Source organism: Pelobates fuscus, chromosome 3, assembly GCF_036172605.1.
Source record: "Pelobates fuscus isolate aPelFus1 chromosome 3, aPelFus1.pri, whole genome shotgun sequence".
NCBI classification, from domain to species: Eukaryota; Metazoa; Chordata; class Amphibia; order Anura; family Pelobatidae; genus Pelobates; species Pelobates fuscus.
The window spans coordinates 398,995,441-399,015,159 of NC_086319.1; the positions used below are offsets into that span (position 1 = coordinate 398,995,441).

At 39.5% G+C, this 19,719-nt stretch overlaps 17 non-coding genes across 17 annotated transcripts; all 17 read left to right on the top strand.

The window, feature by feature from the left end:
• Positions 1–216: 216 nt before the first annotated feature.
• Positions 217–288, top strand: TRNAG-UCC (transfer RNA glycine (anticodon UCC)). Its single transcript has one exon. It is a non-coding gene; the product is annotated as a tRNA-Gly (tRNA).
• A 2,568-nt stretch (positions 289–2,856) lies between these two features.
• TRNAG-UCC (transfer RNA glycine (anticodon UCC)) lies at positions 2,857–2,928 on the top strand. The gene has a single exon. It is a non-coding gene; the product is annotated as a tRNA-Gly (tRNA).
• Positions 2,929–3,384: 456 nt separating this feature from the next.
• Positions 3,385–3,456, top strand: TRNAG-UCC (transfer RNA glycine (anticodon UCC)). The gene has a single exon. It is a non-coding gene; the product is annotated as a tRNA-Gly (tRNA).
• Positions 3,457–4,440: 984 nt separating this feature from the next.
• On the top strand, positions 4,441–4,512 carry TRNAG-UCC (transfer RNA glycine (anticodon UCC)). The gene has a single exon. It is a non-coding gene; the product is annotated as a tRNA-Gly (tRNA).
• Positions 4,513–6,023: 1,511 nt separating this feature from the next.
• TRNAG-UCC (transfer RNA glycine (anticodon UCC)) lies at positions 6,024–6,095 on the top strand. The gene has a single exon. It is a non-coding gene; the product is annotated as a tRNA-Gly (tRNA).
• A 456-nt stretch (positions 6,096–6,551) lies between these two features.
• TRNAG-UCC (transfer RNA glycine (anticodon UCC)) lies at positions 6,552–6,623 on the top strand. The gene has a single exon. It is a non-coding gene; the product is annotated as a tRNA-Gly (tRNA).
• A 2,040-nt stretch (positions 6,624–8,663) lies between these two features.
• Positions 8,664–8,735, top strand: TRNAG-UCC (transfer RNA glycine (anticodon UCC)). Its single transcript has one exon. It is a non-coding gene; the product is annotated as a tRNA-Gly (tRNA).
• A 456-nt stretch (positions 8,736–9,191) lies between these two features.
• TRNAG-UCC (transfer RNA glycine (anticodon UCC)) lies at positions 9,192–9,263 on the top strand. Its single transcript has one exon. It is a non-coding gene; the product is annotated as a tRNA-Gly (tRNA).
• A 456-nt stretch (positions 9,264–9,719) lies between these two features.
• On the top strand, positions 9,720–9,791 carry TRNAG-UCC (transfer RNA glycine (anticodon UCC)). The gene has a single exon. It is a non-coding gene; the product is annotated as a tRNA-Gly (tRNA).
• A 456-nt stretch (positions 9,792–10,247) lies between these two features.
• TRNAG-UCC (transfer RNA glycine (anticodon UCC)) lies at positions 10,248–10,319 on the top strand. Its single transcript has one exon. It is a non-coding gene; the product is annotated as a tRNA-Gly (tRNA).
• A 3,268-nt stretch (positions 10,320–13,587) lies between these two features.
• Positions 13,588–13,659, top strand: TRNAE-UUC (transfer RNA glutamic acid (anticodon UUC)). Its single transcript has one exon. It is a non-coding gene; the product is annotated as a tRNA-Glu (tRNA).
• A 2,214-nt stretch (positions 13,660–15,873) lies between these two features.
• TRNAG-UCC (transfer RNA glycine (anticodon UCC)) lies at positions 15,874–15,945 on the top strand. Its single transcript has one exon. It is a non-coding gene; the product is annotated as a tRNA-Gly (tRNA).
• Positions 15,946–16,929: 984 nt separating this feature from the next.
• Positions 16,930–17,001, top strand: TRNAG-UCC (transfer RNA glycine (anticodon UCC)). Its single transcript has one exon. It is a non-coding gene; the product is annotated as a tRNA-Gly (tRNA).
• A 456-nt stretch (positions 17,002–17,457) lies between these two features.
• Positions 17,458–17,529, top strand: TRNAG-UCC (transfer RNA glycine (anticodon UCC)). The gene has a single exon. It is a non-coding gene; the product is annotated as a tRNA-Gly (tRNA).
• Positions 17,530–18,513: 984 nt separating this feature from the next.
• TRNAG-UCC (transfer RNA glycine (anticodon UCC)) lies at positions 18,514–18,585 on the top strand. Its single transcript has one exon. It is a non-coding gene; the product is annotated as a tRNA-Gly (tRNA).
• Positions 18,586–19,041: 456 nt separating this feature from the next.
• Positions 19,042–19,113, top strand: TRNAG-UCC (transfer RNA glycine (anticodon UCC)). Its single transcript has one exon. It is a non-coding gene; the product is annotated as a tRNA-Gly (tRNA).
• A 456-nt stretch (positions 19,114–19,569) lies between these two features.
• On the top strand, positions 19,570–19,641 carry TRNAG-UCC (transfer RNA glycine (anticodon UCC)). Its single transcript has one exon. It is a non-coding gene; the product is annotated as a tRNA-Gly (tRNA).
• The last annotated feature ends 78 nt before the right edge of the window (positions 19,642–19,719 follow it).

A 19,719-nucleotide genomic window follows, 5' to 3' on the forward strand; every position in this document is an offset into this window, starting at 1 on the left:
TCAGTTTGGAAGAACCCAATTTTTGGGAAGTGCCAAAGTCAATTTAAAATTTCTGCAATAGATTTTTTTCATCTTATTCCAATAAACAGTGTGCTTGCAAAGTTTGAAACAGCGAAATGTGAACTTAGACTAGGCGAGCGTTCTTGAGAGATCAGGAAGCTTGTCTGAAAATGTGACCGTATGGCTCGTGGTGTCGGGAGAACCAAAATGCATCAAGCGTTGGTGGTATAGTGGTGAGCATAGCTGCCTTCCAAGCAGTTGACCCGGGTTCGATTCCCGGCCAACGCAAAAAAATATGATTTTACGACACTGTAGTCAGCAAATTTTGCGTTCCTATTTAACATTCTCAACGACTGTTACTGCTCTTGTTGCTGAATCAACAACATTTTGTGCTGGATCATGCTCTACATAGATCAGATATGAATGACTCGCGGAAATTGTCAATCACTTTGGGTTTTTTGTTTTTTAATTTTTTTTCTTGTACAATAACGGTCATTTTAAGCACGGCTCTCGAAAATCTGAACCGTATCAGTTTGGAAGAACCCAATTTTTGGGAAGTGCCCAAGTCAATTTAAAATTTCTGCAATAGATTTTTTTCATCTTATTCCAATAAACAGTGTGCTTGCAAAGTTTGAAACAGCGAAATGTGAACTTAGACTAGGCGAGCGTTCTTGAGAGATCAGGAAGCTTGTTTGAAAATGTGACCGTATGGCTCGTGGTGTCGGTAAAACCAAAATGCATCAAGCGTTGGTGGTATAGTGGTGAGCATAGCTGCCTTCCAAGCAGTTGACCCGGGTTTGATTCCCGGCCAACGCAAGAAAATCTGATTTTACGACACTGTAGTCAGCAAATTTTGCGTTCCTATTTAACATTCTCAACGACTGTTACTGCTCTTGTTGCTGAATCAACAACATTTTGTGCTGGATCATGCTCTACATAGATCAGATATGAATGACTCGTGGAAATTGTCAATCACTTTGGGTTTTTTGTTTTTTAATTTTTTTTCTTGTACAATAACGGTCATTTTAAGCACGGCTCTCGAAAATCTGAACCGTATCAGTTTGGAAGAACCCAATTTTTGGGAAGTGCCCAAGTCAATTTAAAATTTCTGCAATAGATTTTTTTCATCTTATTCCAATAAACAGTGTGCTTGCAAAGTTTGAAACAGCGAAATGTGAACTTAGACTAGGCGAGCGTTCTTGAGAGATCAGGAAGCTTGTCTGAAAATGTGACCGTATGGCTCGTGGTGTCGGTAAAACCAAAATGCATCAAGCGTTGGTGGTATAGTGGTGAGCATAGCTGCCTTCCAAGCAGTTGACCCGGGTTCGATTCCTGGCCAACGCAAGAAAATCTGATTTTACGACACTGTAGTCAGCAAATTTTGCGTTCCTATTTAACATTCTCAACGACTGTTACTGCTCTTGTTGCTGAATCAACAACATTTTGTGCTGGATCATGCTCTACATAGATCAGATATGAATGACTCTCGGAAATTGTCAATCACTTTGGGTTTTTTGTTTTTTTATTTTTTTTCTTGTACAATAACGGTCATTTTAAGCACGGCTCTCGAAAATCTGAACCGTATCAGTTTGGAAGAACCCAATTTTTGGGAAGTGCCCAAGTCAAGTTAAAATTTCTGCAATAGATTTTTTTCATCTTATTCCAATAAACAGTGTGCTTGCAAAGTTTGAAACAGCGAAATGTGTACTTAGACTAGGCGAGCGTTCTTGAGAGATCAGGAAGCTTGTCTGAAAATGTGACCGTATGGCTTGTGGTGTCGGTAAAACTAAAACACATCAAGCGTTGGTGGTATAGTAGTCAGCATAGCTGCCTTCCAAGCAGTTGACCCGGGTTCGATTCCCGGCCAACGCAAGAAAATCTGATTTTACGACACTGTAGTCAGCAAATTTTGCGTTCCTATTTAACATTCTCAACGACTGTTACTGCTCTTGTTGCTGAATCAACAACATTTTGTGCTGGATCATGCTCTACATAGATCAGATATGAATGACTCTCGGAAATTGTCAATCACTTTGGGTTTTTTGTTTTTTAATTTTTTTTCTTGTACAATAACGGTCATTTTAAGCACGGCTCTCGAAAATCTGAACCGTATCAGTTTGGAAGAACCCAATTTTTGGGAAGTGCCCAAGTCAAGTTAAAATTTCTGCAATAGATTTTTTTCATCTTATTCCAATAAACAGTGTGCTTGCAAAGTTTGAAACAGCGAAATGTGAACTTAGACTAGGCGAGCGTTCTTGAGAGATCAGGAAGCTTGTCTGAAAATGTGACCGTATGGCTCGTGGTGTCGGTAAAACCAAAATTAATCAAGCGTTGGTGGTATAGTGGTGAGCATATCTGCCTTCCAAGCAGTTGACCCGGGTTCGATTCCCGGCCAACGCAAGAAAATCTTATTTTACGACACTGTAGTCAGCAAATTTTGCGTTCCTATTTAACATTCTCAACGACTGTTACTGCTCTTGTTGCTGAATCAACAACATTTTGTGCTGGATCATGCTCTACATAGATAAGATATAAATGACTCGCGGAAATTGTCAATCACTTTGGGTTTTTTGTTTTTAAATTTTTTTTCTTGTACAATAACGGTCATTTTAAGCACTGCTATCGAAAATCTGAACCGTATCAGTTTGGAAGAACCCAATTTTTGGGAAGTGCCCAAGTCAATTTAAAATTTCTGCAATAGATTTTTTTCATCTTATTCCAATAAACAGTGTGCTTGCAAAGTTTGAAACAGCGAAATGTGAACTTAGACTAGGCGAGCGTTCTTGAGAGATCAGGAAGCTTGTTTGAAAATGTGACCGTATGGCTCGTGGTGTCGGTAAAACCAAAATGCATCAAGCGTTGGTGGTATAGTGGTGAGCATAGCTGCCTTCCAAGCAGTTGACCCGGGTTCGATTCCCGGCCAACGCAAAAAAATATGATTTTACGACACTGTAGTCAGCAAATTTTGCGTTCCTATTTAACATTCTCAATGACTGTTACTGCTCTTGTTGCTGAATCAACAACATTTTGTGCTGGATCATGCTCTACATAGATCAGATATGAATGACTCGCGGAAATTGTCAATCACTTTGGGTTTTTTGTTTTTTAATTTTTTTTCTTGTACAATAACGGTCATTTTAAGCACGGCTCTCGAAAATCTGAACCGTATCAGTTTGGAAGAACCCAATTTTTGGGAAGTGCCCAAGTCAATTTAAAATTTCTGCAATAGATTTTTTTCATCTTATTCCAATAAACAGTGTGCTTGCAAAGTTTGAAACAGCGAAATGTGAACTTAGACTAGGCGAGCGTTCTTGAGAGATCAGGAAGCTTGTTTGAAAATGTGACCGTATGGCTCGTGGTGTCGGTAAAACCAAAATGCATCAAGCGTTGGTGGTATAGTGGTGAGCATAGCTGCCTTCCAAGCAGTTGACCCGGGTTCGATTCCCGGCCAACGCAAGAAAATCTGATTTTACGACACTGTAGTCAGCAAATTTTGCGTTCCTATTTAACATTCTCAACGACTGTTACTGCTCTTGTTGCTGAATCAACAACATTTTGTGCTGGATCATGCTCTACATAGATCAGATATGAATGACTCGCGGAAATTGTCAATCACTTTGGGTTTTTTGTTTTTTAATTTTTTTTCTTGTACAATAACGGTCATTTTAAGCACGGCTCTCGAAAATCTGAACCGTATCAGTTTGGAAGAACCCAATTTTTGGGAAGTGCCCAAGTCAATTTAAAATTTCTGCAATAGATTTTTTTCATCTTATTCCAATAAACAGTGTGCTTGCAAAGTTTGAAACAGCGAAATGTGAACTTAGACTAGGCGAGCGTTCTTGAGAGATCAGGAAGCTTGTCTGAAAATGTGACCGTATGGCTCGTGGTGTCGGTAAAACCAAAATGCATCAAGCGTTGGTGGTATAGTGGTGAGCATAGCTGCCTTCCAAGCAGTTGACCCGGGTTCGATTCCTGGCCAACGCAAGAAAATCTGATTTTACGACACTGTAGTCAGCAAATTTTGCGTTCCTATTTAACATTCTCAACGACTGTTACTGCTCTTGTTGCTGAATCAACAACATTTTGTGCTGGATCATGCTCTACATAGATCAGATATGAATGACTCTCGGAAATTGTCAATCACTTTGGGTTTTTTGTTTTTTTATTTTTTTTCTTGTACAATAACGGTCATTTTAAGCACGGCTCTCGAAAATCTGAACCGTATCAGTTTGGAAGAACCCAATTTTTGGGAAGTGCCCAAGTCAAGTTAAAATTTCTGCAATAGATTTTTTTCATCTTATTCCAATAAACAGTGTGCTTGCAAAGTTTGAAACAGCGAAATGTGTACTTAGACTAGGCGAGCGTTCTTGAGAGATCAGGAAGCTTGTCTGAAAATGTGACCGTATGGCTCGTGGTGTCGGTAAAACTAAAACACATCAAGCGTTGGTGGTATAGTGGTCAGCATAGCTGCCTTCCAAGCAGTTGACCCGGGTTCGATTCCCGGCCAACGCAAGAAAATCTGATTTTACAACACTGTAGTCAGCAAATTTTGCGTTCCTATTTAACATTCTCAACGACTGTTACTGCTCTTGTTGCTGAATCAACAACATTTTGTGCTGGATCATGCTCTACATAGATCAGATATGAATGACTCGTGGAAATTGTCAATCACTTTGGGTTTTTTGTTTTTTAATTTTTTTTCTTGTACAATAACGGTCATTTTAAGCACGGCTCTCGAAAATCTGAACCGTATCAGTTTGGAAGAACCCAATTTTTGGGAAGTGCCCAAGTCAAGTTAACATTTCTGCAATAGATTTTTTTCATCTTATTCCAATAAACAGTGTGCTTGCAAAGTTTGAAACAGCGAAATGTGAACTTAGACTAGGCGAGCGTTCTTGAGAGATCAGGAAGCTTGTCTGAAAATGTGACCGTATGGCTCGTGGTGTCGGTAAAACTAAAACACATCAAGCGTTGGTGATATAGTGGTGAGCATAGCTGCCTTCCAAGCAGTTGACCCCGGTTTGATTCCCGGCCAACGCAAAAAAATCTGATTTTACGACACTGTAGTCAGCAAATTTTGCGTTCCTATTTAACATTCTCAACGACTGTTACTGCTCTTGTTGCTGAATCAACAACATTTTGTGCTGGATCATGCTCTACATAGATCAGATATGAATGACTCGCGGAAATTGTCAATCACTTTGGGTTTTTTGTTTTTTAATTTTTTTTCTTGTACAATAACGGTCATTTTAAGCACGGCTCTCGAAAATCTGAACCGTATCAGTTTGGAAGAACCAAATTTTTGGGAAGTGGCCAAGTCAATTTAAAATTTCTGCAATAGATTTTTTTCATCTTATTCCAATAAACAGTGTGCTTGCAAAGTTTGAAACAGCGAAATGTGAACTTAGACTAGGCGAGCGTTCTTGAGAGATCAGGAAGCTTGTTTGAAAATGTGACCGTATGGCTCGTGGTGTCGGTAAAACCAAAATGCATCAAGTGTTGGTGGTATAGTGGTGAGCATAGCTGCCTTCCAAGCAGTTGACCCGGGTTCAATTCCCGGCCAACGCAAGAAAATCTGATTTTACGACACTGTAGTCAGCAAATTTTGCGTTCCTATTTAACATTCTCAACGACTGTTACTGCTCTTGTTGCTGAATCAACAACATTTTGTGCTGGATCATGCTCTACATAGATCAGATATGAATGACTCGCGGAAATTGTCAATCACTTTGGGTTTTTTGTTTTTTAAATTTTTTTCTTGTACAATAACGGTCATTTTAAGCACGCTCTCGAAAATCTGAACCGTATCAGTTTGGAAGAACCCAATTTTTGGGAAGTGCCCAAGTCAATTTAAAATTTCTGCAATAGATTTTTTTCATCTTATTCCAATAAACAGTGTGCTTGCAAAGTTTGAAACAGCGAAATGTGTACTTAGACTAGGCGAGCGTTCTTGAGAGATCAGGAAGCTTGTCTGAAAATGTGACCGTATGGCTTGTGGTGTCGGTAAAACTAAAACACATCAAGCGTTGGTGGTATAGTGGTGAGCATAGCTGCCTTCCAAGCAGTTGACCCGGGTTCGATTCCCGGCCAACGCAAGAAAATCTGATTTTACGACACTGTAGTCAGCAAATTTTGCGTTCCTATTTAACATTCTCAACGACTGTTACTGCTCTTGTTGCTGAATCAACAACATTTTGTGCTGGATCATGCTCTACATAGATCAGATATGAATGACTCGCGGAAATTGTCAATCACTTTGGGTTTTTTGTTTTTTAATTTTTTTTCTTTTACAATAACGGTCATTTTAAGCACGGCTCTCGAAAATCTGAACCGTATCAGTTTGGAAGAACCCAATTTTTGGGAAGTGCCCAAGTCAATTTAAAATTTCTGCAATAGATTTTTTTCATCTTATTCCAATAAACAGTGTGCTTGCAAAGTTTGAAACAGCGAAATGTGAACTTAGACTAGGCGAGCGTTCTTGAGAGATCAGGAAGCTTGTCTGAAAATGTGACCGTATGGCTCGTGGTGTCGGTAGAACCAAAATGCATCAAGCGTTGGTGGTATAGTGGTGAGCATAGCTGCCTTCCAAGCAGTTGACCCGGGTTCGATTCCCGGCCAACGCAAGAAAATCTGATTTTACGACACTGTAGTCAGCAAATTTTGCGTTCCTATTTAACATTCTCAACGACTGTTACTGCTCTTGTTGCTGAATCAACAACATTTTGTGCTGGATCATGCTCTACATAGATCAGATATGAATGACTCGCGGAAATTGTCAATCACTTTGGGTTTTTTGTTTTTTAATTTTTTTTCTTGTACAATAACGGTCATTTTAAGCACGGCTCTCGAAAATCTGAACCGTATCAGTTTGGAAGAACCCAATTTTTGGGAAGTGCCCAAGTCAATTTAAAATTTCTGCAATAGATTTTTTTCATCTTATTCCAATAAACAGTGTGCTTGCAAAGTTTGAAACAGCGAAATGTGAACTTAGACTAGGCGAGCGTTCTTGAGAGATCAGGAAGCTTGTCTGAAAATGTGACCGTATGGCTTGTGGTGTCGGTAAAACTAAAACACATCAAGCGTTGGTGGTATAGTGGTGAGCATAGCTGCCTTCCAAGCAGTTGACCCGGGATCGATTCCCGGCCAACGCAAGAAAATCTGATTTTACGACACTGTAGTCAGCAAATTTTGCGTTCCTATTTAACATTCTCAACGACTGTTACTGCTCTTGTTGCTGAATCAACAACATTTTGTGCTGGATCATGCTCTACATAGATCAGATATGAATGACTCGCGGAAATTGTCAATCACTTTGGGTTTTTTGTTTTTTCTTTTTTTTTCTTTTACAATAACGGTCATTTTAAGCACGGCTCTCGAAAATCTGAACCGTATCAGTTTGGAAGAACCCAATTTTTGGGAAGTGCCCAAGTCAATTTAAAATTTCTGCAATAGATTTTTTTCATCTTATTCCAATAAACAGTGTGCTTGCAAAGTTTGAAACAGCGAAATGTGTACTTAGACTAGGCGAGCGTTCTTGAGAGATCAGGAAGCTTGTCTGAAAATGTGACCGTATGGCTTGTGGTGTCGGTAAAACTAAAACACATCAAGCGTTGGTGGTATAGTGGTGAGCATAGCTGCCTTCCAAGCAGTTAACCCGGGTTCGATTCCCGGCCAACACAAGAAAATCTGATTTTACGACACTGTAGTCAGCAAATTTTGCGTTCCTATTTAACATTCTCAACGACTGTTACTGCTCTTGTTGCTGAATCAACAACATTTTGTGCTGGATCATGCTCTACATAGATCAGATATGAATGACTCGCGGAAATTGTCAATCACTTTGGGTTTTTTGTTTTTTAATTTTTTTTCTTGTACAATAACGGTCATTTTAAGCACGGCTCTCGAAAATCTGAACCGTATCAGTTTGGAAGAACCCAATTTTTGGGAAGTGCCCAAGTCAATTTAAAATTTCTGCAATAGATTTTTTTCATCTTATTCCAATAAACAGTGTGCTTGCAAAGTTTGAAACAGCGAAATGTGAACTTAGACTAGGCGAGCGTTCTTGAGAGATCAGGAAGCTTGTTTGAAAATGTGACCGTATGGCTCGTGGTGTCGGTAAAACCAAAATGCATCAAGCGTTGGTGGTATAGTGGTGAGCATAGCTGCCTTCCAAGCAGTTGACCCGGGTTCGATTCCTGGCCAACGCAAGAAAATCTGATTTTACGACACTGTAGTCAGCAAATTTTGCGTTCCTATTTAACATTCTCAACGACTGTTACTGCTCTTGTTGCTGAATCAACAACATTTTGTGCTGGATCATGCTCTACATAGATCAGATATGAATGACTCGCGGAAATTGTCAATCACTTTGGGTTTTTTGTTTTTTGTTTTTTTTTCTTTTACAATAACGGTCATTTTAAGCACGGCTCTCGAAAATCTGAACCGTATCAGTTTGGAAGAACCCAATTTTTGGGAAGTGCCCAAGTCAATTTAAAATTTCTGCAATAGATTTTTTTCATCTTATTCCAATAAACAGTGTGCTTGCAAAGTTTGAAACAGCGAAATGTGTACTTAGACTAGGCGAGCGTTCTTGAGAGATCAGGAAGCTTGTCTGAAAATGTGACCGTATGGCTTGTGGTGTCGGTAAAACTAAAACACATCAAGCGTTGGTGGTATAGTGGTGAGCATAGCTGCCTTCCAAGCAGTTGACCCGGGTTCGATTCCCGGCCAACGCAAGAAAATCTGATTTTACGACACTGTAGTCAGCAAATTTTGCGTTCCTATTTAACATTCTCAACGACTGTTACTGCTCTTGTTGCTGAATCAACAACATTTTGTGCTGGATCATGCTCTACATAGATCAGATATGAATGACTCGCGGAAATTGTCAATCACTTTGGGTTTTTTGTTTTTTAATTTTTTTTCTTGTACAATAACGGTCATTTTAAGCACGGCTCTCGAAAATCTGAACCGTATCAGTTTGGAAGAACCCAATTTTTGGGAAGTGCCCAAGTCAATTTAAAATTTCTGCAATAGATTTTTTTCATCTTATTCCAATAAACAGTGTGCTTGCAAAGTTTGAAACAGCGAAATGTGAACTTAGACTAGGCGAGCGTTCTTGAGAGATCAGGAAGCTTGTTTGAAAATGTGACCGTATGGCTCGTGGTGTCGGTAAAACCAAAATGCATCAAGCGTTGGTGGTATAGTGGTGAGCATAGCTGCCTTCCAAGCAGTTGACCCGGGTTCGATTCCCGGCCAACGCAAGAAAATCTGATTTTACGACACTGTAGTCAGCAAATTTTGCGTTCCTATTTAACATTCTCAACGACTGTTACTGCTCTTGTTGCTGAATCAACAACATTTTGTGCTGGATCATGCTCTACATAGATCAGATATGAATGACTCGCGGAAATTGTCAATCACTTTGGGTTTTTTGTTTTTTCTTTTTTTTTCTTTTACAATAACGGTCATTTTAAGCACGGCTCTCGAAAATCTGAACCGTATCAGTTTGGAAGAACCCAATTTTTGGGAAGTGCCCAAGTCAATTTAAAATTTCTGCAATAGATTTTTTTCATCTTATTCCAATAAACAGTGTGCTTGCAAAGTTTGAAACAGCGAAATGTGAACTTAGACTAGGCGAGCGTTCTTGAGAGATCAGGAAGCTTGTCTGAAAATGTGACCGTATGGCTCGTGGTGTCGGTAGAACCAAAATGCATCAAGCGTTGGTGGTATAGTGGTGAGCATAGCTGCCTTCCAAGCAGTTGACCCGGGTTCGATTCCCGGCCAACGCAAGAAAATCTGATTTTACGACACTGTAGTCAGCAAATTTTGCGTTCCTATTTAACATTCTCAACGACTGTTACTGCTCTTGTTGCTGAATCAACAACATTTTGTGCTGGATCATGCTCTACATAGATCAGATATGAATGACTCGCGGAAATTGTCAATCACTTTGGGTTTTTTGTTTTTTAATTTTTTTTCTTGTACAATAACGGTCATTTTAAGCACGGCTCTCGAAAATCTGAACCGTATCAGTTTGGAAGAACCCAATTTTTGGGAAGTGGCCAAGTCAATTTAAAATTTCTGCAATAGATTTTTTTCATCTTATTCCAATAAACAGTGTGCTTGCAAAGTTTGAAACAGCGAAATGTGAACTTAGACTAGGCGAGCGTTCTTGAGAGCTCAGGAAGCTTGTTTGAAAATGTGACCGTATGGCTCGTGGTGTCGGTAAAACCAAAATGCATCAAGCGTTGGTGGTATAGTGGTGAGCATAGCTGCCTTCCAAGCAGTTGACCCGGGTTCGATTCCCGGCCAACGCAAGAAAATCTGATTTTACGACACTGTAGTCAGCAAATTTTGCGTTCTTATTTAACATTCTCAACGACTGTTACTGCTCTTGTTGCTGAATCAACAAAATTTTGTGCTGGATCATGCTCTATGTAGATCAGATATGAATGACTCGCGGAAATTGTCAATCACTTTGGGTTTTTTGTTTTTTAATTTTTTTTCTTGTACAATAACGGTCATTTTAAGCACGGCTCTCGAAAATCTGAACCGTATCAGTTTGGAAGAACCCAATTTTTGGGAAGTGCCCAAGTCAATTTAAAATTTCTGCAATAGATTTTTTTCATCTTATTCCAATAAACAGTGTGCTTGCAAAGTTTGAAACAGCGAAATGTGAACTTAGACTAGGCGAGCGTTCTTGAGAGATCAGGAAGCTTGTTTGAAAATGTGACCGTATGGCTCGTGGTGTCGGTAAAACCAAAATGCATCAAGCGTTGGTGGTATAGTGGTGAGCATAGCTGCCTTCCAAGCAGTTGACCCGGGTTCAATTCCCGGCCAACGCAAGAAAATCTGATTTTACGACACTGTAGTCAGCAAATTTTGCGTTCCTATTTAACATTCTCAACGACTGTTACTGCTCTTGTTGCTGAATCAACAACATTTTGTGCTGGATCATGCTCTACATAGATCAGATATGAATGACTCGCGGAAATTGTCAATCACTTTGGGTTTTTTGTTTTTTCTTTTTTTTTCTTTTACAATAACGGTCATTTTAAGCACGGCTCTCGAAAATCTGAACCGTATCAGTTTGGAAGAACCCAATTTTTGGGAAGTGCCCAAGTCAATTTAAAATTTCTGCAATAGATTTTTTTCATCTTATTCCAATAAACAGTGTGCTTGCAAAGTCTGAAACAGCGAAATGTGAACTTAGACTAGGCGAGCGTTCTTGAGAGATCAGGAAGCTTGTCTGAAAATGTCACCGTATGGCTCGTGGTGTCGGTAGAATCAAAATGCATCAAGCGTTGGTGGTATAGTGGTGAGCATAGGTGCCTTCCAAGCAGTTGACCCGGGTTCGATTCCCGGCCAACGCAAGAAAATCTGATTTTACGACACTGTAGTCAGCAAATTTTGCGTTCCTATTTAACATTCTCAACGACTGTTACTGCTCTTGTTGCTGAATCAACAACATTTTGTGCTGGATCATGCTCTACATAGATCAGATATGAATGACTCGCGGAAATTGTCAATCACTTTGGGTTTTTTGTTTTTTAATTTTTTTTCTTGTACAATAACGGTCATTTTAAGCACGGCTCTCGAAAATCTGAACCGTATCAGTTTGGAAGAACCCAATTTTTGGGAAGTGGCCAAGTCAATTTAAAATTTCTGCAATAGATTTTTTTCATCTTATTCCAATAAACAGTGTGCTTGCAAAGTTTGAAACAGCGAAATGTGAACTTAGACTAGGCGAGCGTTCTTGAGAGATCAGGAAGCTTGTCTGAAAATGTGACCGTATGGCTCGTGGTGTCGGTAAAACTGAAACGCATCAAGCGTTGGTGGTATAGTGGTGAGCATAGCTGCCTTCCAAGCAGTTGACCCGGGTTTGATTCCCGGCCAACGCAAGAAAATCTGATTTTACGACACTGTAGTCAGCAAATTTTGCGTTCCTATTTAACATTCTCAACGACTGTTACTGCTCTTGTTGCTGAATCAACAACATTTTGTGCTGGATCATGCTCTACGTAGATCAGATATGAATGACTCGCGGAAATTGTCAATCACTTTGGGTTTTTTGTTTTTTAATTTTTTTTCTTGTACAATAACGGTCTTTTTAAGCACGGCTCTCGAAAATCTGAACCGCATCAGTTTGGAAGAACCAAATTTTTGGGAAGTGCCCAAGTCAATTTAAAATTTCTGCAATAGATTTTTTCATCTTATTCCAATAAACAGTGTGCTTGCAAAGTTTGAAACAGCGAAATGTGAACTTAGACTAGGCGAGCGTTCTTGAGAGATCAGGAAGCTTGTCTGAAAATGTGACCGTATGGCTTGTGGTGTCGGTAAAACTAAAACACATCAAGCGTTGGTGATATAGTGGTGAGCATAGCTGCCTTCCAAGCAGTTGACCCGGGTTCGATTCCCGGCCAACGCAAGAAAATCTGATTTTACGACACTGTAGTCAGCAAATTTTGCGTTCCTATTTAACATTCTCAACGACTGTTACTGCTCTTGTTGCTGAATCAACAACATTTTGTGCTGGATCATGCTCTACATAGATCAGATATAAATGACTCGCGGAAATTGTCAATCACTTTGGGTTTTTTGTTTTTTAATTTTTTTTCTTGTACAATAACGGTCATTTTAAGCACGGCTCTCGAAAATCTGAACCGTATCAGTTTGGAAGAACCCAATTTTTGGGAAGTGCCCAAGTCAATTTAAAATTTCTGCAATAGATTTTTTTCATCTTATTCCAATAAACAGTGTGCTTGCAAAGTTTGAAACAGCGAAATGTGAACTTAGACTAGGCGAGCGTTCTTGAGAGATCAGGAAGCTTGTCTGAAAATTTGACCGTATGGCTCGTGGTTTCGGTAAAACTAAAATACATCAAGTGTTGGCTGTATAGTGGTGAGCATAGCTGCCTTCCAAGCAGTTGACCCGGGATTTATTCCCGGCCAACGCAAGAAAATCTGATTTTACGACACTGTAGTCAGCAAATTTTGCGTTCCTATTTAACATTCTCAACGACTGTTACTGCTCTTGTTGCTGAATCAACAACATTTTGTGCTGGATCATGCTCTACATAGATCAGATATGAATGACTCTCGGAAATTGTCAATCACTTGTCAATCACGCAAGAAAATCTGATTTTACGACACTGTAGTCAGCAAATTTTGCGTTCCTATTTAACATTCTCAACGACTGTTACTGCTCTTGTTGCTGAATCAACAACATTTTGTGCTGGATCATGCTCTACATAGATCAGATATGAATGACTCGCGGAAATTGTCAATCACTTTGGGTTTTTTGTTTTTTAATTTTTTTTCTTGTACAATAACGGTCATTTTAAGCACGGCTCTCTAAAATCTGAACGTATCAGTTTGGAAGAACCCAATTTTTGGGAAGTGCCCAAGTCAATTTAAAATTTCTGCAATAGATTTTTTTCATCTTATTCCAATAAACAGTGTGCTTGCAAAGTTTGAAACAGCGAAATGTGAACTTAGACTAGGCGAGCGTTCTTGAGAGATCAGGAAGCTTGTTTGAAAATGTGACCGTATGGCTCGTGGTGTCGGTAAAACCAAAATGCATCAAGCGTTGGTGGTATAGTGGTGAGCATTGCTGCCTTTCAAGCAGTTGACCCGGGTTCGATTCCCGGCCAACGCAAGAAAATCTGATTTTACGACACTGTAGTCAGCAAATTTTGCGTTCCTATTTAACATTCTCAACGACTGTTACTGCTCTTGTTGCTGAATCAACAACATTTTGTGCTGGATCATGCTCTACGTAGATCAGATATGAATGACTCGCGGAAATTGTCAATCACTTTGGGTTTTTTGTTTTTTAATTTTTTTTCTTGTACAATAACGGTCATTTTAAGCACGGCTCTCGAAAATCTGAACCGTATCAGTTTGGAAGAACCCAATTTTTGGGAAGTGCCCAAGTCAATTTAAAATTTCTGCAATAGATTTTTTTCATCTTATTCCAATAAACAGTGTGCTTGCAAAGTTTGAAACAGCGAAATGTGAACTTAGACTAGGCGAGCGTTCTTGAGAGATCAGGAAGCTTGTCTGAAAATGTGACCGTATGGCTTGTGGTGTCAGTAAAACTAAAACACATCAAGCGTTGGTGATATAGTGGTGAGCATAGCTGCCTTCCAAGCAGTTGACCCGGGTTCGATTCCCGGACAACGCAAGAAAATTTGATTTTACGACACTGTAGTCAGCAAATTTTGCGTTCCTATTTAACATTCTCAACGACTGTTACTGCTCTTGTTGCTGAATCAACAACATTTTGTGCTGGATCATGCTCTACATAGATCAGATATGAATGACTCGCGGAAATTGTCAATCACTTTGGGTTTTTTGTTTTTTTATTTTTTTTCTTGTACAATAACGGTCATTTTAAGCACGGCTCTCGAAAATCTGAACCGTATCAGTTTGGAAGAACCCAATTTTTGGGAAGTGCCCAAGTCAATTTAAAATTTCTGCAATAGATTTTTTTCATCTTATTCCAATAAACAGTGTGCTTGCAAAGTTTGAAACAGCGAAATGTGAACTTAGACTAGGCGAGCGTTCTTGAGAGATCAGGAAGCTTGTCTGAAAATGTGACCGTATGGCTCGTGGTGTCGGTAAAACTAAAACACATCAAGCGTTGGTGATATAGTGGTGAGCATAGCTGCCTTCCAAGCAGTTGACCCGGGTTCGATTCCCGGCCAACGCAAGAAAATCTGATTTTACGACACTGTAGTCAGCAAATTTTGCGTTCCTATTTAACATTCTCAACGACTGTTACTGCTCTTGTTGCTGAATCAACAACATTTTGTGCTGGATCATGCTCTACATAGATCAGATATAAATGACTCGCGGAAATTGTCAATCACTTTGGGTTTTTTGTTTTTTAATTTTTTTTCTTGTACAATAACGGTCATTTTAAGCACGGCTCTCGAAAATCTGAACCGTATCAGTTTGGAAGAACCCAATTTTTGGGAAGTGCCCAAGTCAATTTAAAATTTCTGCAATAGATTTTTTTCATCTTATTCCAATAAACAGTGTGCTTGCAAAGTTTGAAACAGCGAAATGTGAACTTAGACTAGGCGAGCGTTCTTGAGAGATCAGGAAGCTTGTCTGAAAATTTGACCGTATGGCTCGTGGTTTCGGTAAAACTAAAATACATCAAGTGTTGGCTGTATAGTGGTGAGCATAGCTGCCTTCCAAGCAGTTGACCCGGGTTTTATTCCCGGCCAACGCAAGAAAATCTGATTTTACGACACTGTAGTCAGCAAATTTTGCGTTCCTATTTAACATTCTCAACGACTGTTACTGCTCTTGTTGCTGAATCAACAACATTTTGTGCTGGATCATGCTCTACATAGATCAGATATGAATGACTCTCGGAAATTGTCAATCACTTGTCAATCACGCAAGAAAATCTGATTTTACGACACTGTAGTCAGCAAATTTTGCGTTCCTATTTAACATTCTCAACGACTGTTACTGCTCTTGTTGCTGAATCAACAACATTTTGTGCTGGATCATGCTCTACATAGATCAGATATGAATGACTCGCGGAAATTGTCAATCACTTTGGGTTTTTTGTTTTTTAATTTTTTTTCTTGTACAATAACGGTCATTTTAAGCACGGCTCTCTAAAATCTGAACCGTATCAGTTTGGAAGAACCCAATTTTTGGGAAGTGCCCAAGTCAATTTAAAATTTCTGCAATAGATTTTTTTCATCTTATTCCAATAAACAGTGTGCTTGCAAAGTTTGAAACAGCGAAATGTGAACTTAGACTAGGCGAGCGTTCTTGAGAGATCAGGAAGCTTGTTTGAAAATGTGACCGTATGGCTCGTGGTGTCGGTAAAACCAAAATGCATCAAGCGTTGGTGGTATAGTGGTGAGCATTGCTGCCTTCCAAGCAGTTGACCCGGGTTCGATTCCCGGCCAACGCAAGAAAATCTGATTTTACGACACTGTAGTCAGCAAATTTTGCGTTCCTATTTAACATTCTCAACGACTGTTACTGCTCTTGTTGCTGAATCAACAACATTTTGTGCTGGATCATGCTCTACGTAGATCAGATATGAATGACTCGCGGAAATTGTCAATCACTTTGGGTTTTTTGTTTTTTAATTTTTTTTCTTGTACAATAACGGTCATTTTAAGCACGGCTCTCGAAAATCTGAACCGTATCAGTTTGGAAGAACCCAATTTTTGGGAAGTGCCCAAGTCAATTTAAAATTTCTGCAATAGATTTTTTTCATCTTATTCCAATAAACAGTGTGCTTGCAAAGTTTGAAACAGCGAAATGTGAACTTAGACTAGGCGAGCGTTCTTGAGAGATCAGGAAGCTTGTCTGAAAATGTGACCGTATGGCTTGTGGTGTCAGTAAAACTAAAACACATCAAGCGTTGGTGATATAGTGGTGAGCATAGCTGCCTTCCAAGCAGTTGACCCGGGTTCGATTCCCGGACAACGCAAGAAAATTTGATTTTACGACACTGTAGTCAGCAAATTTTGCGTTCCTATTTAACATTCTCAACGACTGTTACTGCTCTTGTTGCTGAATCAACAACATTTTGTGCTGGATCATGCTCTACATAGATCAGATATGAATGACTCGCGGAAATTGTCAATCACTTTGGGTTTTTTGTTTTTTTATTTTTTTTCTTGTACAATAACGGTCATTTTAAGCACGGCTCTCGAAAATCTGAACCGTATCAGTTTGGAAGAACCCAATTTTTGGGAAGTGCCCAAGTCAATTTAAAATTTCTGCAATAGATTTTTTTCATCTTATTCCAATAAACAGTGTGCTTGCAAAGTTTGAAACAGCGAAATGTGAACTTAGACTAGGCGAGCGTTCTTGAGAGATCAGGAAGCTTGTCTGAAAATGTGACCGTATGGCTCGTGGTGTCGGTAAAACCAAAATGCATCAAGCGTTGGTGGTATAGTGGTGAGCATAGCTGCCTTCCAAGCAGTTGACCCGGGTTCGATTCCCGGCCAACGCAAGAAAATTTTATTTTACGACACTGTAGTCAGCAAATTTTGCGTTCCTATTTAACATTCTCAACGACTGTTACTGCTCTTGTTGCTGAATCAACAACATTTTGTGCTGGATCATGCTCTACATAGATCAGATATGAATGACTCGCGGAAATTGTCAATCACTTTGGGTTTTTTGTTTTTTAATTTTTTTTCTTGTACAATAACGGTCATTTTAAGCACGGCTCTCGAAAATCTGAACCGTATCAGTTTGGAAGAACCCAATTTTTGGGAAGTGCCCAAGTCAATTTAAAATTTCTGCAATAGATTTTTTTCATCTTATTCCAATAAACAGTGTGCTTGCAAAGTTTGAAACAGCGAAATGTGTACTTAGACTAGGCGAGCGTTCTTGAGAGATCAGGAAGCTTGTCTGAAAATGTGACCGTATGGCTTGTGGTGTCGGTAAAACTAAAACACATCAAGCGTTGGTGGTATAGTGGTCAGCATAGCTGCCTTCCAAGCAGTTGACCCGGGTTCGATTCCCGGCCAACGCAAGAAAATCTGATTTTACGACACTGTAGTCAGCAAATTTTGCGTTCCTATTTAACATTCTCAACGACTGTTACTGCTCTTGTTGCTGAATCAACAACATTTTGTGCTGGATTATGCTCTACATAGATCAGATATGAATGACTCGCGGAAATTGTCAATCACTTTGGGTTTTTTGTTTTTTAATTTTTTTTCTTGTACAATAACGGTCATTTTAAGCACGGCTCTCGAAAATCTGAACCGTATCAGTTTGGAAGAACCCAATTTTTGGGAAGTGCCCAAGTCAAGTTAAAATTTCTGCAATAGATTTTTTTCATCTTATTCCAATAAACAGTGTGCTTGCAAAGTTTGAAACAGCGAAATGTGAACTTAGACTAGGCGAGCGTTCTTGAGAGATCAGGAAGCTTGTCTGAAAATGTGACCGTATGGCTCGTGGTGTCGGTAAAACTAAAACACATCAAGCGTTGGTGATATAGTGGTGAGCATAGCTGCCTTCCAAGCAGTTGACCCCGGTTTGATTCCCAGCCAACGCAAGAAAATCTGATTTTACGACACTGTAGTCAGCAAATTTTGCGTTCCTATTTAACATTCTCAACGACTGTTACTGCTCTTGTTGCTGAATCAACAAAATTTTGTGCTGGATCATGCTCTACATAGATCAGATATAAATGACTCGCGGAAATTGTCAATCACTTTGGGTTTTTTGTTTTTTAATTTTTTTTCTTGTACAATAACGGTCATTTTAAGCACGGCTCTCGAAAATCTGAACCGTATCAGTTTGGAAGAACCCAATTTTTGGGAAGTGGCCAAGTCAATTTAAAATTTCTGCAATAGATTTTTTTCATCTTATTCCAATAAACAGTGTGCTTGCAAAGTTTGAAACAGCGAAATGTGAACTTAGACTAGGCGAGCGTTCTTGAGAGATCAGGAAGCTTGTTTGAAAATGTGACCGTATGGCTCGTGGTGTCGGTAAAACCAAAATGCATCAAGCGTTGGTGGTATAGTGGTGAGCATAGCTGCCTTCCAAGCAGTTGACCCGGGTTCGATTCCCGGCCAACGCAAGAAAATCTGATTTTACGACACTGTAGTCAGCAAATTTTGCGTTCCTATTTAACATTCTCAACGACTGTTACTGCTCTTGTTGCTGAATCAACAACATTTTGTGCTGGATCATGCTCTACATAGATCAGATATGAATGACTCGCGGAAATTGTCAATCACTTTGGGTTTTTTGTTTTTTAATTTTTTTTCTTGTACAATAACGGTCATTTTAAGCACGGCTCTCGAAAATCTGAACCGTATCAGTTTGGAAGAACCCAATTTTTGGGAAGTGCCCAAGTCAATTTAAAATTTCTGCAATAGATTTTTTTCATCTTATTCCAATAAAAAGTGTGCTTGCAAAGTTTGAAACAGCAAAATGTGAACTTAGACTAGGCGAGCGTTCTTGAGAGATCAGGAAGCTTGTCTGAAAATGTGACCGTATGGCTTGTGGTGTCGGTAAAACTAAAACACATCAAGCGTTGGTGGTATAGTGGTGAGCATAGCTGCCTTCCAAGCAGTTGACCCGGGTTCGATTCCCGGCCAACGCAAGAAAATCTGATTTTACGACACTGTAGTCAGCAAATTTTGCGTTCCTATTTAACATTCTCAACGACTGTTACTGCTCTTGTTGCTGAATCAACAACATTTTGTGCTGGATCATGCTCTACATAGATCAGATATGAATGACTCGCGGAAATTGTCAATCACTTTGGGTTTTTTGTTTTTTAAATTTTTTTCTTGTACAATAACGGTCATTTTAAGCACGGCTCTCGAAAATCTGAACCGTATCAGTTTGGAAGAACCCAATTTTTGGGAAGTGCCCAAGTCAATTTAAAATTTCTGCAATAGATTTTTTTCATCTTATTCCAATAAACAGTGTGCTTGCAAAGTTTGAAACAGCGAAATGTGTACTTAGACTAGGCGAGCGTTCTTGAGAGATCAGGAAGCTTGTCTGAAAATGTGACCGTATGGCTTGTGGTGTCGGTAAAACTAAAACACATCAAGCGTTGGTGGTATAGTGGTGAGCATAGCTGCCTTCCAAGCAGTTGACCCGGGTTCGATTCCCGGCCAACGCAAGAAAATCTGATTTTACGACACTGTAGTCAGCAAATTTTGCGTTCCTATTTAACATTCTCAACGACTGTTACTGCTCT